General features: G+C 37.5%; 1 protein-coding gene across 7 annotated transcripts in view; it reads left to right on the top strand.

The window, feature by feature from the left end:
- LOC105149251 (extracellular serine/threonine protein CG31145) overlaps nucleotides 1-17858 on the top strand; it is a 318959-nt gene that overhangs the window by 286664 nt on the left and 14437 nt on the right. The gene's annotated exons all lie outside the window — the stretch shown is intronic.

Genomic DNA, 17858 nt, shown 5'->3' with positions numbered 1-17858 from the left:
CAAGGTAAACGTTTGAGCGTCTCGGCGATCGATGTACTCGAAGAGCAACATAATGATCATTGATAGAGACATCATCGCACATGCCAGAATCAATGATGCAAAAGGAAGATGAAATCATGATGATGTTAATGATAGACACGGATTCCTATTTACATAAGTATGAGAGGAAATTATTTGACGCAGACAAAGGTGGAAACATCAGGAATTTCAGGTATTGTACGCTGTGGCGGCTGCAAGCGCCAGCACCACGGGTGCCCAATATACAAGCGTCTGCAGAACAGAGCACGGCACTCGCCAACTTTCTCGCAAGTGCTTTGCATCTACTTTTTCACGAGCGCTCGCAGACCATGAATCGCGAGGACTGCAACTCAGCCTCTCAGTAGCGGGCTGGCGCGACAACCATGAACCTGTATTAGAGATTCGCCCAGCGGAAGATATAAAGCCCGCCGAGATGGAGTCAAATGGCTTAAAGCGATTTCAACAGACACCCCAGTGTATCCAGAAGCTTGCCAAGCCAGCTGACGTACCACGAAACCGGCAAGAGCGACCGACAGAAGAGGCGCAGCACCACAGAATGACAGCGAAGGCCAGGCCCAGCAGTCCAGTGAAGGCGCTTTAGCACAGGTCTTCAACGTAGGAGCGGCGAGACAACCAGCGGAGGATCAGCAAGGCCCAGCAGAGGCCGAGAATTAGCCTCGTGACAGAAGGCGCAGCACAGGCAGAGGAGGCGCAGTAGCCAGAAACCAGCCACGGTACTAGCAACACTGTGCTCACTGTAAGGTGAAGACTGCTGCCGTTGGAGATCGCGCCGCAAAGACTGCGATTAACGAAGCCTCCACGGTATCTCAGCACTTGGGACAGCAAGCAGCGCAGCGACACGTCTCCGCTGCCCATGACATTTGTTGCAGTCTCTCCGCTGGCGACAAAGGCGACAGTGTGAACGCAAATCACGAACGAGTGGGAAACACTGTCACCGAGATCTCGCACCGTGGAGCTATCGCCACATACATCAGGGACACCGCCAGGACTCCGCCTTGCGGAGGCACGCACGTTTCACCGTGCCTAAGGACCTCGCTACAAAACTGGATCAGAACAACAACGACTGCTGGGACCCCACGAAGTGGACGCACTGTGAAAAGATTTCATACCGCGAACGGTTATCGCGATAGCCAGTCAAAAATAAATGGTCTTTTTCAGAGTCAACATTTATAAATAACCTCTAAATATATCGTAATTAGTCGGATACACCAATATTTGTGATTTCAACTTGGCATCTCGTCCTCTATTTGCGAACCTTCTTCCAGCACTCGGCGGGCAGTAAAGGCCGATTGCGACGGCCGACTGCAATTCCGCCGCACCATGTACATGCATCAATTATACTGATTATTTTTATTTAAAAAATTTGTGTTAAAGTCACTCATGCACATCATTTCGTCGATGATGCAGGCGACTGTGAAGAAGCACGCCTCAACACATAGTCGAAATCAGCGATGGAAGAGCATGGCGGATAATAAACGCATAACATGGCTACTTGCCACCCCCGAATTGCAACGATGCATTGATGATATCTATACGCACGCCAGCGAAGAGACATCAACGTCGATAAGAGAGATTGAGAGTGCGCCATCAATATACAATATGACACCGTCACCGTGAACAGCCCACGAAACACCGTATAATTTGGTAGCGAAATTGAAGAGAAGTCGCTAGAGAAGCCAACCAAGTCTCTCCAAGTACGAAAACGTCGAAATACCGAAACAATATAAGATCAATTAATTGATTGAAATACGGAACAAAGGAATAAGGAGAGAATCAATCCGTCCGAGATGCTCTGAAAAGAGTCAGGAGAAGTGTACCGTCGCGCCGGCGAGCTCTCAGTTCAATAAAAATAAACAAACGGCTCGTGCCGCATTCAGATATTCCTGACATTATGACCAAGAGCCAGTTTTCGTACCTTACTGAAAGTGCGATGCTCCGCCGCCGATGACCGGTCACAGAGGGATACTTTGCTAGATGGCCATAAAGAGAGGCTGACAGAAGCGGATAGGCCACGACGAAGGTGAAAGCATGTCAGTAGCTCATTCTTCTTGGTCGTAATGATCGTGAACTTGATGACTAGCGGATCAAATGGTCCGGGACCGTCCAGGGATCCGAAAAACACTAGTCACCTCACTCGCATTCAATATAATGCCCAAGGAAGCGGCAACAATAGAAGCGATTTTAGTTTTATCCTCAGATGCTATACTCGGAATACCGAAGATGATCAATTCATAATCGCGTCACTCATTTTCAAGTCTCTCGAAACAAAAAACTGACAAACTCATCCGAGACAACAGGACCCGCCCGGAAGCAGGTTTTAGCAGCAAATGACGGCCTCCAAACGTTCATAGCGCTCTCCCAACACGACATATTTAGCAGCCAGTGCCAAAATCTTGCCGGACATACGTTCCATATCCGCGGTCATACGACCGATCACCGACTTGACCGCCTCCAGACGCCGAAGAATTGGCTCAATATAAGTGATCCGAGAGTCGAGAGAATTTAATTTTCATCATTTAATCCAACCGATGAGCTCGCTCCGATCCAATATTGATAAAGAGGCTGACAATGCATTTAGGATAGACCGCAGGTCGGCGAGAGCTGACACGATTATAAGTTTATTGAGGCCACGAGGCGTCCGCGGCGACAAAATTCTAAAAGAAAGATCCTCAGATAGGCACTCTCGGAAGGCCGTTGGAATCAACGAACCGACCAGTAGGAACAGAGACCAATACTGCACGACGCTGATTGAGGCTTCGCATTATTGTCTTGTTTTAAAAAAGTACAAATGCCGAAGCATGGAATGAAACGTTTACATTTAGAACAAGACGGCTGATTCATATTGTTATTTCTAGATAACCGAATGTTACTGTAACTTTTGTATTGTAGGAGCTAATTGTTGCCTCCCGTTGCACAATGCCGTAAAAGAAATAAAAATGCCAATCAATCTCATCTCATATATAGACTGTAGTATATTCTTTAATCTTATTTCACAGAATAAAAAAATCTGAATGCTAATTGGTAGACTATAAACACAGAATTCCAATTTGTCGGAAATTTATCGCTATTGCTTTATTTCATTCCCTATGTGCAATGACATATATATTCTCCCTACCGCTAGCGCTATTGCTATTGCTATTAATTCTATCGTTACCGCTATTGCCTCGCATTGTGTTTAGGACTTTACAGAATGTTTTTGAACGTTGTTTCCTTATAACCAGTGATGCCAGTTCAGACTTCCTCGCAGTACAGTATATAAGAAAATATGAAGGGAAATAAGTAAAGATAGTCAAACGCTCCACGTCGCACATCCCAAGTTCTATAATTCAAACAGCGTGGCGTAATTGCTAAACTATCCGTACCTCCCTCTATAAATCGTAGTGTACGGCAAACGGATTGGAATTAGCATGTAATTACACACATTGTATTGTATTCAAGAATTGAGCATTTATAATAGCAAATACGTATTCACTTTTTTTTTCTATATAAGATTATATAATAATAATAATTATATAATAATAATTTGTAACATATAGATACACAATTAATAATAATTAATAATAATTAATATAAATATATTTTTATAGATTTTCTCTAATAAACTTATTTGTTTATTTCTACTTCTTAAAAGTAATTTTATATGGCCACACTTGCCGCATATGTATAAGGTGTAGTAAAAAGAAATCCAATTATTTTTCCAATAGATGTCTTTAGTAATCTGTATCTCGCGTTGTATAAGTGCGATCGGGTTACGCTGGCGTTAGAAAGATAAGATTTCGTACTAAAAAAACTTATGAGACAGTTTTGTGATTGTTTGACTCAGTATTGTTTGAGCGCGCGTCAAAGATGGACACCAGCAAAGAGAAAATACGCCATATTTTACAGTTTTTCTTCGATAAAGGTGAAAACGCAAGCCAGGCGGTTGAAAATGTGAATAGTGTTTATGGTCTTGATACTGTAACAGCCAATCACGTACAATTTTGGTTTCGTCGATTCTGTTCCGATAATTTTGATGTCAAAGATGCACCACGCTCTGGAAGGCCAATTGTCGAAAATGTCGATAAAATAATGGAAATCGTCGAGTCCGACCGTTATGTAAGCACTGTTTCGATTGCCCAGGAGCTAAACATTGTCCAAAAAACCGTTTGGAACCACTTGAATAAGGCTGGATACAAAAAGAAGCTCGATGTATGGGTGCCACACGAGTTAACGCAAAAAAACCTCATGGACCGAATTTCCATCTGCGAATCGCTGCTGAATCAACAAAATCAACCCATTTCTGAAGCGGATGGTGACTGGTGATGAAAAGTGGGTCACTTATGACGTTACAACGTCAAGCGAAAACGGTCGTGGTCAAATCGCGGTGAGCCGGCGCAAACGGTGGCCAGGATTAACGGTCAGGAAAGTTTTGCTGTGTGTTTGGTGAGATTGGCAGGGAATCATCTACTATGAGCTGCTCCCCTACGGCCAAACTCTTAATTCGGACCTGTACTGTCAATAATTGGACCGTCTGAAGGAAGCAATCGCCCAGAAGCGGCCAGCGTTGGCCAATAGGAGAAGAATTGTGTTCCATCAGGACAACGCAAGGCCACACACATCGATAGTGACTCGCCAGAAGCTCCTGGAGCTTGTTTGGGAGGTTCTTATGTATCCACCTTATAGTCCGGACCTGGCTCCAAGTGATTACCTGTTCCTGTCTATGGCAAATGATTTTGCTGGTGAAAAATTCGCCTCAAGAGAAGCTTGTGAAAATCGACCGTCCCAGTTTTTTGCCAATAGGGACGAGGGTTTCTATGAGAGAGGCATAATAGAATTACCTTCAAAATGGCAACAAGTTATCGAACAAAACGGTGCATATTTGACCTAAATCGGATCATTCTAACTATACTAAATAAAGCCTTCAATTTCATGCAAAAATAATGGATATCTTGTTACTACACCTTATATTTCATGTATTAAATCTTTACCTTACTAAATAAGTTATGATGGTTCGTGTGCTGCGTTTTGATGCTCCATTTTACTAAAACATTAAAATATAACTAATGTTTCTTACAACTCATCGTATTATACATGCTATTGAAAAAATTGTTTTACATCCACTATATTTATTTATTTAAAACTTCAAAAATTCAGATTATTTTATCTTTATGTCAAATATGATCATAAGCGGACTTAAGCATTAACCGTATCGTTGATCATGCATAGACTGTGAGCATTAATATAGAAAGGTGATCACTTCTCAGTTTGTGAAAATTTCCGAAGAACAGAATCGATTACCATAAGTGTACTTCACGGTCGCCTTCTTTAGTGATGTTACCAGCAAAAGTGATAGAACCAGAAGTGGAGAAGTACCATAGAGAAGTATACCTTCTTAGGACTTCAACACAAAAATGATTTGAATCGTAACTGAGTCGTGAAACGTGAGTCGTAGTCGTAGGTCAACGCACAATATTTTGGTCAACTTACAACTACGACTTACGTTCTCAGTTAAGAGTTGTCTACATGGCAATTCCACGCTCACTGTCGCTTATGAAGCGGAAGCTATAGCCGCCGGAAATTTCGTTCACCGAAATCTAACGAGGCCGCCGCGGATTCTGCTGAGAGTCTGGAATAGCTGAGTAAAAACAGAAGCACAAAGATGATTGTAAAGGGTTCTTTACATAGAAGTCGTAGACGGTCATGGAGTCTTAAGTCGTAGGAAATTGACCAATTCTAATAGAGTATTTTCCTTATATTTGATTGTGATTAGTTGGTTTCCTACGACTTAAGACTGTATGACTATCTATGACTTCTATGTAGAGAACCCTTTACAATCATCTTTGTGCTTATGCTTTTACTCAGCTATTCCAGCAGGATCCGCAGCGGCCTCATTAGTTCCGGAACGAAATTTCCGGGGGCTATAGCTTCCACTTCATAAGCGACGGTGAGCGTGGAATTGCCAGTATTTGCGCCTGTCTCCGTCTACCTAACATCGCTGCTGCGCCTTTACTGCTGCGGCTGCGATTCCGCCTCTCTGCGCCTCTACCGCTGGCGCTGCTGACTGACCTCGCTGCGCCTCCGCTGTTGGTCTGGCTGTGCCTCGGCTGCTTGGCACTTTTGTTGATCATGTATTCCGAGTCAGTTTGGTTGTCCTTGTGTAACCGTAATGAGTACGACACAATCTCGCCCTGAGCGAATCGAACTTGCCTCAGCTAGCCTTACATCCACCCTAGACGAATCTTAAATGTGGGTACTTGATCGTTGCGTCGGTCCTCTGGAGGCTACGTTGCAGTACTATTCTTCCACGGTTCGCGAGTAGAGATCCATTAAGTAGAGATTGGTCAAAGCTCCAGCACAATATTGTGAAACCAGAAATGATGTGATTTGGGAAATGCACGCCCCTAAAAGATCTCTAAGCGCGCACAACTTCGTGCTGGAGCTTTGGCCGATCTCTACCTAGAGGATCTCTATCCACGAGCGCTTACGAGAAAGCTGGAGTCGCAAAGCACTCTCGAGAAAGTTGAGGCACAACGGGTTGCCTCACATGCGCCGATGTGTCGGATTACCATTCTGTAGATGTTCCTGTGTAGCTTGTAAAGCCGCTACAAAAGTGAGTCTAAGATATACTAAAAATAATTAAGCCTAAAAAATTAGACAGACCCCTACTTAAGATACGCACGATTGGGTTCCTTAGTCTCTCGAATCCAGCAAAGTTAGTAGGAACGAGCAAATAAGGAAAGCTTCCAAGCTTTGCTTGGAATACGGACATCTTGCGCAGAAATCTCTGTCTAACCTTTTTAGTTTTCATTACTTTAAGGGGATGCTGGAGTGTCCTGTTTTATCATTAAATTTTAAAAACGCCTTTCTCGTAACTGTGTTTATGGATTATAAAATCCTTCTCCACAATTAAAGTATCGACAACAACGCAAGTCGCCAGCTACATTTGAATACGAAAAACGAAAGAAAATTGAAGACTTACAGTTTTGTTATCGGCTTCTGTAGTCAACACATCATAATACGTGTTGCATATAAGAGTTTCAGATCTTGCACGTTCATGAAAAGTAGCTAGCGAATTGCGGAAAATCTAAACGAACAATCCTATGCTTTTAGAAACGCGGTAGGAGTTTTAGTATAAGAGAAAGGCGTGTACAAAAATTTCGTTTGTATATTACGAGTGAAATTGACGTGTAGCCATGAAACTGAGCAGTATTTTAGTTCCACGATATTCCGACAAGCGGCGCTGTCATGAAAAGTGCGTCGCTGAACCATAGAAATGATCTGAATTATCGACTTACTCAGGCCCATATCAATAAACGTGCCCTGGTCAAAGTTTTTTCTTTTGGGAGGAAAAATAATAAAATAAATATGATATTAGTTATTTCAATTTTGTTGAAATAATTTCTTCCTAAACAAGAAACATACCATATTATTTACATATGAATACAAATGAAGATAATTATTTTAATTACACTGTTCTGTCTTTTACATACATTTTATTTAGTAAATTATTGATGCATATATATAAAATAACATATATATATATATATGTGTGTGTGTATATGTATGTACGTATGTGTGTGTGTGTGTGTGTGTGTGTGTGTGTGTGTGTGTGTATACATATATAATAGCACAAATACACACGCGTGTGCGTATGTATCCGTGTGCGCGCGCGCGCGTGTGTGCGTGTACATATATACAACACATGTTTAAACTTTATTTACTGAATTATTTACACATGCATATATCAAGGTTCGGAACGTGATGTGTTTCGATTGAGCTTTCTTTCTGCTCGGATGTCGGAACGACAAGTGGCAATCTCGTAGCAGACGTGGCATATAAATGAAATTTTCGAATACTCTTTGCTCTTATACTAAAGCTCGTAACTCGTTTCTGCAACTATAGTATTGTTCTTTGAGGTTTTCTGTAAATCGCCAGCTACTTATGCAAGGTCTGAAATTATTGTATACAGCACATTTTTGACTCGACTCGGATGTCTTGGAATCTTAGTAAGAAGCGCCATTCCTCCTATCGGTCGCGCGCAAACGAAGTAGTATCGTTATTCAACTATAGAAATGGATTGAACCATTGTAAATAAACCAGCAATATATTATCAGCCGGAAACGCATAATAATATATTTTTGTATATATAGAAATATATGTATATCAGGATCGTTGTTTAGAGAAGGAATCGTGCGTCCTTGCTGCATCGACGATGATGCCAGAATCGATAGAAATCACATTCTTGAATTGCAGAACGAATTATTGAAACAGAAGTACGACAGAGTGAGACAGAGAAAAAACAAAAAAGGATAGAAACTCCGATTGTAATCGGTGAGACTCCGCATGCCGAGCTGGGCTCGTCGAACGAAACAGCGAGTCTATCCTTCAGAGTCTCTCTCTCTCTCTCTCTCTCTCCCTCTCCCTCTCCCTCTCCCTCTCCCGCTCCTCTACTCTTTCTCATCTCTCCTCTCCTCTCCTCTCCTCTCCTCTCCTCTCCTCTCCTCTCCTCTTCTTCCCCCCCAACTCTCTACGGTCGCTTGTTTCTAGCGACCGAAAATGCTTTCTGGAAAATTTCGGCCGCTCAATGTGTATAATTAAGAGGAGAAGGAACATTATAGATAACATATAAGTTTTAATAAATTATGCTAATACTATATCCCTTCAATTTATGTATAATGGCAAAAATAATTTCAAAACACGATAATTTACGGGATATTGATATTTCTATGATTTTCCATGAGCTTTATATACCACGTTCATAGAAATGATTTGCAAGACCTCGGCGTGATCTCACGCGTAAGATGCGAGATCTGAATGTTAGAGACCTCATGATCAATTCCTTTTTTCTTTTTTCATAATTTTTTTTTTTAAATAAGTGACATTGTTAACAAACATATATTACAGGCTAAATATATTTTTATTTAATTATTGAAATTATATGTGTATTTCTAAACGTTTTAATTTACCTTTAGAAAAAGTCCAAAAAAAAATCATGTTTCTGTAATAATAAAAATTACGTCGATCAGTACTTTCTGTGAAATATTTTTTTTTGTAATTATCATCCGAAAGAAAATTCTGATAATCAATCAAATCGCAAAAGTGCGATTAATATAATTATAAGGCGTATGACTTTGCCCCTGCGGTTTTTTCCGAAATTCGAGGCTTTATTGTAAAAAACTGATTATACATTTATGATTCAAAGTATTATCCATCGCTGGCCACTACTTTTTCCCATCTTTCGGGCAGCATACGAATCCCGCGTCGAAAAAACTGGTCATCTTTTGAGGCGATCCACGAATCGATCCAATTTTTGACTTCTTCATAAGACCGGAAGTGCTGGTCAGCCAGGTCGTGTGCCATTGATCGAAACAAGTGATAGTCAGAGGGAGCAACGTCTGGAGAATACGGCGGGTGGGGTAGGACTTCCCATTTCAACGTTTCCAAGTATGTCTTGACCACTTTCGCAACATGGGGTCGAGCATTGTCATGCTGCAAAATCACTTTATCGTGTCTCTCGTTGTATTGCGGCCGTTTGTCTTTCAATGCTCGGCTCAAACGCATCAATTGCGTTCGATACTGATCGCCTGTGATTGTTTCAGTCGATTTTAACAGCTCATAATATACTACGCCGAGCTGGTCCCACCAAATACAGAGCATGATCTTGGAGCCGTGAATATTCGGTTTGGCCATCGACGTGGAAGCATGGCCGGGAACTCCCCATGATTTTCTGCGTTTGGGATTATCGTAATGAACCCATTTTTCGTCCCCAGTCACAATGCGATGCAGAAAGCCCTTCCGTCTTTGCCTTTCAAGCAGCTGTTCACAAGCAAACAAACGTCGTTCAACATCTCTCGGCTTCAACTCGTACGGCACCCAATTTCCTTGCTTCTGAATCATTCCCATGGCTTTGAGACGTTTTGAAATGGCTGATTGAGTCACTCCTAATGATCGTACCAATTCTTTTTGATTTTGACAAGAGTCTTGATCAAGTAATGTCTTCAATTCTGCATCTTCGAAAACCTTCTCTCTTCCACCGCTATGCTGGTCTTCGACGTGAAAATCACCGTTCTTGAAGTGTTGAAACCACTTATGAAACGTTCTTTCACTAATAGCGGCTTCACCATAAATATTTGAAAGCATTCGATGAGCCTCAGCCGCAGATTTCTTCATATTGAAGCAGAAAATTAAAACCTCCCGCAAATGACAAGAATTTGGCTCGTAAACTGACATTTTCAATCGAGAATAACTTTATGATGCAGACACAAATCGACTAATGTTTCTTTTTGGATTATGTGGACAAATTCCCAAGTTTATTGTGTGACGTCTATGATCTATTTATTTCGATCACCACTTACCGCTAAAGCCATCTATATCGAATGAGCAAAGTCATACACCTAATATAAGGATGATTAATATAATTATAAGGATGATGTCAATATAATTTTATAATTAACAAATCAAAAAGCTTTTATATGTGCCTTTATATGCAACATACAAATAATTTTTTATTTATCTATTAAAGTGATTCGGTATTTTTCCTATAGTTATTGGAATACATTTAAGTTAAATTTTGGGTCGACTTTTGAAGCATCACCTTCTTTCCCTCCGCCGCTGCCGCTCAATGCTCGACGGCTGAGCTGCACCGGATCGCGCGCGGATGTGTATCTCAGGAGCGTTGCACTAAGAAATATGCTCCACATCTTCTAGCAAATTATCAATCCTTTACTTTCCTTAGTCTTCTGTGATGTCTTCTTTATTCAACATGTCTTCTTTATTCACATATTGAATAAAGAAGACATCACGGAGTTATTGAAGTTGAATCATTCCAGTTTAAAATTACGCATCTCGTTCTGTCGACTCTTATTAGTCTTAAATTGATATTATCAGTATTCTATATTAAAAGATATTACATTTTGTGGCACATAAGCGTGGTCAGTAGCTCTTTGAAAGAAAACCGAATGTATCAATGTAATGTATAAAAATAATAAAGTAAATATTTTAAAAGTACATAATATTTAGTAAAATGTATATACTTATTAATATGATGTTCAATCACTATTATTAAGAAAATAACAATTATGTAAGAAGGAAAATATTTTTATGATAATTTTCAAGCTAAAATGTTGTCATGATAACTTTCATGTTGGAAGGCATGATAGCAGCTGTTTCTTATACTGTGACGCTCCTGAGATGCACGTCCGCGTGCGATCCAGAGGTTCAGCCGTCGATTGTTGAGCGGTTGTAAAGGAAAAATAGGCAGCACTTCAGAAATTGGCTCGAAATGTGTAACTAGTTCTGAGCACACTAAAGTACACATATAATTTCTATAATTTTATAAAAATATATTTGGAGTAATATGTTCATTAATAACGTTATTTATTTAAAAAAAAAATTAAGAAAAAAAGGAAAAAGCAGGATTGAACATAGGATCCTCAACATTCTGATCTCGCACCTAACGCCCGAGACTACGTTGAGTTTTTGCAGACCGCCTCTATGAACGTGGTACATAAAATACACGGAAAATCATAAACTATATCTCGTTAACTATCACGTTTTGAAATCATTTTTGCTATTATATATTAATGAGAAAGGTATATGATTAACTCTTTCACTAATATCATGTGAGACTCGTGGTAAAGAAATCGGGCCAAACATAAGTATCATTGATGAGAGCCGTGGTATGTCTATCGGCCAAACATAAACAATATGTTCCAGGTTGTTAATTATGGCACGCGCCATCGTAACTTAATCATAGGGCAAAGGATTAATATTATTTAATAAAAATTATGTATTGTCTAGAATGTCTCTTTCCTCCTTATGATACACGCCAAGCGGCCGAGATCGTCGAAAAAATATTTTCGGTCGCTAGAAACAAGCGACCACAGAGAGAAGGACAGAGACAGACTCATTGTTTTGCTAGCGGGCCCAGTTCGGCGTGTCCGCGCGGAGACTCACCGATTATAATCGGAGCTTCTATTCGTTTGTTTCTCTGTCTCGCTCTATCGAAATAACAGAAATTGAAAGAATTTTAAATCACGAACACGGTTGCCAGTTCTCCGTTTTTTTTTTTTGACAGACTTCGGTTTCTTAGACTAATATTCAATACTCCAGCAGATGTGAAAATCTCTAATTTTTGTCGTCTGCTGGAATATTAAATATTAGTCCAAGCAACCGAAGTCTGGCAAAAAAAAACGGAGAGCTGGCAACCGTGTTTGTGAATTAAAATTCTTTTGTTTTCTTTTTATTAAATTAAATTAATCATATATCTTTCTCATTAACGTAACAAAAATGCAAATGCAAAAATGATTTCAAAACATAAACATTGATGAGATATACAATAGTTTACTACTTTCCGTGCACTATATGTATCGCGTTCGTCGAGGTGATCTGCAAGAACTCAGCGTGGTCTCGGACGTTGGGTGCAAGATCAGAATATTGGAGATCTTATGTTCGATTCTGCTTTTTCTTTTTTTAATTTTTATTTAATAAATAACGTTATTAATAAACATATTACTCCAAATATACTTTTTATAAAATTTCAGAAATTATATACGTGTTCTTCAATGTGCTCGAAATTAGCATTTCGAGCCGATTTCTGAAATGCTGCCTACTTTTCCTTCACAACCGCTCGACGCTTGACGCTCACGCGTGTATCTCAAGAGTGTCATAGTATAAGAAACATGCTGCGACCATACCTTCCAGCAAATTGTCATGAAAATATTTTCCTTCCTATATAATATTGTATTTTCTTAATAACGGTGATTGAACATCATATTAATAACTTAATGCATTTTACTAAATGTAATGTACATATTTTTAAAATATTACTTTATTATTTTTATGATACATTCAGTTTCAAAGAGTTACTGATCACGTTTTTGTGCCACAGAATGTAATATAAAATTTTACTTTACCGCATCATACATCTGGTCATCTATTTGTATTTTTTTTTTAGTGGAATAAACCTGGAGAATACACTTAAATGACGTATCAATAATAGAACTTCAAAGATAATAGAGAGTTTTTTTACAATAACGTGGATTTAGATACAGTGAACGCCTTTTCTTAATTAGTCGCTAAAGAAAAGATAATGTGATCATGGTATCGATTATGTATCTTTTTTCTTAGAGTGATAAATAAAAATTTTTTGTATGTGTGTATATATATATGCATATATATGTATATCATTTTGCGTGACGCTGTATGTGTAGAAAACAACGGCGTTATACGAGTCAATCAGCTGTAACCAGTATGACCCGCGTTCACAGTATCATTGCCGCACAACAGTACTGTCAATGTAGTGTAGTGTAGTAGTGTTCTACACACACCATATATATATATGTGTGTGTTTGTGTGTGTGTGTTTGTGTGTGTGTGTGTGTGTGTGTGCGTGCGTGCGTGTGTATGTGTGTATATGTGTATATATATATATATATATATATATATATATATATATTATATATATTTATATAGTGTTTTTTGTCCACAAAATAGAAAAAATGTAGTAGCAGAATATTGTCTGCCTTTGATAAGAAAAGGTTATGGGTGCTTTATAACAAGTGACTCAGTACAATACAGTACAATATCTCATCCTTGCATTATCGAACAAGATTGTAATAATGCACCGTGTCACACTGTATCTCTTGTTGGAAGGCACTCTAGAAGGCCAAAATTGGTTATTGTGATGTGTGTTTCTTGTTGGCACCCTATAAAGCCAGAATGAGAAAGGTTAGCATCTTTATGTTATTCGTGAAAATATCGCTTTTATTTATCATACAAGTGATATGATTAAATTTATTGTTATAACAATAAATTGTACTTTGCCTAATTATGATCCAATGTCAGAGGCGTTCATCGTGGGCTGACTATTTTTAATTTACTGCCAGAGGCGTTAATCGTGAGCTGGCTAGCTATAACAAAATGTCACAGCCATAAATCATATTTTGGCTAGTTATAGACAAATGTCAGAGGCGTTCATCGTGGGCTGACTATTTTTAATTTACTGCCAGAGGCGTTAATCGTGAGCTGACTAGCTATAACAAAATGTCACAGCCATAAATCATATTTTGGCTAGTTATAGACAAATGTCAGAGGCGTTCATCGTGGGCTGACTATTTTTAATTTACTGCCAGAGGCGTTAATTGTGAGCTGGCTAGCTATAACAAAATGCCACAGCCGTAAATCGTGCTTTGGCTAGTTACAGATAAATGTCAGAGGCGTTTATCGTGGACTGACTATTTTTAATTTATTGGCAGAAGCATTTCGATTATTAAATTTGGTGAAATACAATTACGGAACCAATTTATAGAATTTTGCGTCTGCAATTAAAGAAATGCAAATAGATGCATTGTCATGATGGAATCAAAAGCTAATTGCTTGACATAACCGAAACAAAGAAACTAACAAAGAAAAAAAACTGAATATCAGTAAATAGCTTCTTTGAAACCTTACAACTTTTGTCTGAAGCGTTTTTTCTAAAAACATTATGTAATAGCCTTAGCACAAGGATGGTCGTAATTGAATCGTAGAACGTGAATCATAGGGCAACGCATTATATTTTGGCGTACTATGCATGTCGATACAAGTTCACATTCCTTTACGATTAGTTATAGTCATCTTTATATTCAGCTCCTAAATCCGGAGTCTTTTTGGATACCCTATATAATATATATGTTATACATATATGTATATATATATATATATATATGTATATATATATAATATATATACAACATACATTACACAGTCAATAGTCACATGCATAATTTTTGTACGATGCTGTACGTTTATGAAATGTATGTAAGTATATCATATTCAAAGTGTTTTAGCAAATATATACACTTACAGGTCAACGTACGTTGACTAACAGCAAGTTACAATAAGTATATTTTCACTAAATGAACACTCTGACTGTGACTTAGATATATTTTCGGATGCAATCATGTATTTGAAATACACGTGTAATGTAATAGCACTTTTTCCTTTATTCCCAATGTCATTTTAACTTAGGATGTAACATGTATTGTCAGTACATGAATATGTAAATACATTGCACATACATATATAGCTATTCCCTCTCTTTTTATTATGTTTAATGGGTCTTTTACAATTATAAGTCATAAATCAGTCATAAATAAGAAGTCAAACGTTAAAAATTGGCTGTAATTGATCAATTTTTAGCTTCTGACTTCTGATTTGTAACTAATGTGTTATTGTAGAAGGCCCATAATAAAAAGAGATAGAAGTTACTCATACTTAGCTTTTCATGCATATATAATATAGACACATTAGTGAATATTAGAATTATATTTTATGTGCATTATGATGTGATTATAAAATATATTTCTAATTCATATTCACATACGTGTGTAGCTACTTCATCTCTTTTTGTTACGTGTAACAAAAAGATGTACTGATGTCCTCTTTTTTCTACGTTTAATAAAAAGAGATATGTTTTTTTATGATCAAATATTAGTGATATATGCTTTTATATTTTCAATATCAGAATATACATACAACTAACATAAATCAAAGCTAACGATAGTCAAACGCAGACGATCAGACGTAACATCTTAAAAAAAAAAATCAAATTACGAATCCTCTGATAAATCCTCATTTTATGTGTATATATATATATATATATATATATATATATATATATATATACAGGGTGTTCAAAAAGTCCCGGACCGATGAATAACTTGAAAAAAAAAAATTTTTTTGAAAAAACGCCGAAACACGTGAAACGATTTTTCAAAAAATCTATCTTTTGAGAGGGGTTGCGACACCCCGCCCCCAATGGAGCACGTGGGGTACGAGGGGGGTCGAAAATCTTAAATAGCAACATAGGTCAAGTGGGGGCTCATTTGAAAGGTCTTTTCGAAACGAATCCAAAACACTGCGCATAGAGGGCGCTGCGATCATTTTCGGCGGATTTATTTGATTTTTAAGGTGAGAGGAGCCATGTTATCTTAAATGTAGGAAAAATCCACGACGTTGAAGGAAAAAGAAAATAACCACAAAAACAGCGATAAAGACGCTTGATTTCAAAATTACAGAGATGAACTACGACAAAACAGCCTTATCAGGGAAGAAAATTACATAAAGTGTAAAATAATAATGACTCAATGATTTGAACTTTTGACTTCAAGTGTCTTTATCGGCATTCAAAAACGCGACCATTGATGTACATGTGTGACAACAAATACGGTGTGTTTCATGTGCAAAAAGTCCTGCGTAGTGTTTTGGATTCGTCTCGAAAAGACCTTTAAAATGAGCCCCCACTTGACCTATGTTGCTATTTAAGATTTTCGACCCCCCTCGTACCCCAAGTGCCCATTGGGGGCGGGGAGTCGTAACCTCTCAAAAGATAAGTTTTTTGAAAAATCGTTTCACGTGTTCCGGTGATTATCGAAACACTAAATTTTTTTAATGTTTCTGAGTCAAAAATCTTCAAAATTGAAATTTCCCCCCAAAAGTGAACGCAGCGCCCTCTATGTGTAGTGTTTTGGATTCGCCTCGAAAAGACCTTTCAAATGAGCCCCCATTTGACCTATGTTGCTATTTAATATTTTCGACCCCCCTCATGCCCCACGTGCCCCATTGGGGGCGGGGGGTCGCAACCCCTCTCAAAAGATAGATTTTTTGAAAAATCGTTTCACGTGTTTCGGCGTTTTTTCAAAAAAATTTTTTTTTCAAGTTATTCACCCGGTCCGGGACTTTTTGAACACCCTGTGTATATATATATATATATATATATATATATATACGCATTATATATATATATATATATTTTATATATGTATACAATTTTAATATTGCACATTTAACCACAGGGAATGCATAAACAGCTTAGCATTGATAATTTCTATCTGCAACGTATGTATATTCACACATTATAGTACATATATGCAATATTGTACAATATTGCCTATGTGTGTATTATATTTAAGTAGATCACTAATATTTTAACATGATTAACTTCTACATATTTTTATTAAACATAGCAAAAAATGGTATAGCTATATATATTATATGTGTAATACAATATATCTATGTATAGCTAATACACATCCTGACCTAAAATGACATTGTACGACAGGAAAAATGCTTAGGCCCATGTGTCAATGTACACTGTCACTACTGAAAATCTATAGTTACGTATTTTCAGTACTCGCAGTGAATATCGAAATACAGTTGTAGTATCACTTTTTCCTATGATCAATATCATTTAGGGTTTAGTCAAGATGTAATATATATTATTGTCAATATATGGAATGTGTTTCATATATATATATATATATATATATATATATATAATATATATATATATATAATATATATAAATGAATACACATTGCACATACATAATGTACCATAACTCTTTTTACTCTGTCTAATAAAAAGAGATAGGTACTTACAGTACTTATACATTACTAATATGTCGACTATATATCTAATATAGAAAATTGTATATACATTATATTATGATAATTCTAACATTGTTGTAACATATAACAAAACATTATTAGTGAATATAAATTATAATTATATTTTATATGTATTATAATGTACATATACACAATAATGTACCCAAAATATAATTTTAATATTGCATATATCATTAATTCACTAACATGTCTTCACTAATATGTCAATAATAGTATAATATTTTTTGTGTTATTGTGTATATACACATATATTATAATACACATAAAATGTAATTGTAATTCGTATTCATGAATGTCTTTTTATATACAACGTTAGAATTACATTTTATATATCATTATAATAACACATTATAATATAAAATTTTAATATTGCATAAAAAGGGACATAGAG

This window comes from Acromyrmex echinatior, chromosome 1 (genome assembly GCF_024713525.1).
Source record: "Acromyrmex echinatior isolate Ae372 chromosome 1, ASM2471352v2, whole genome shotgun sequence".
Lineage (NCBI taxonomy): Eukaryota > Metazoa > Arthropoda > Insecta > Hymenoptera > Formicidae > Acromyrmex > Acromyrmex echinatior.
This window is presented reverse-complemented; position numbering and strand designations above follow the sequence as displayed.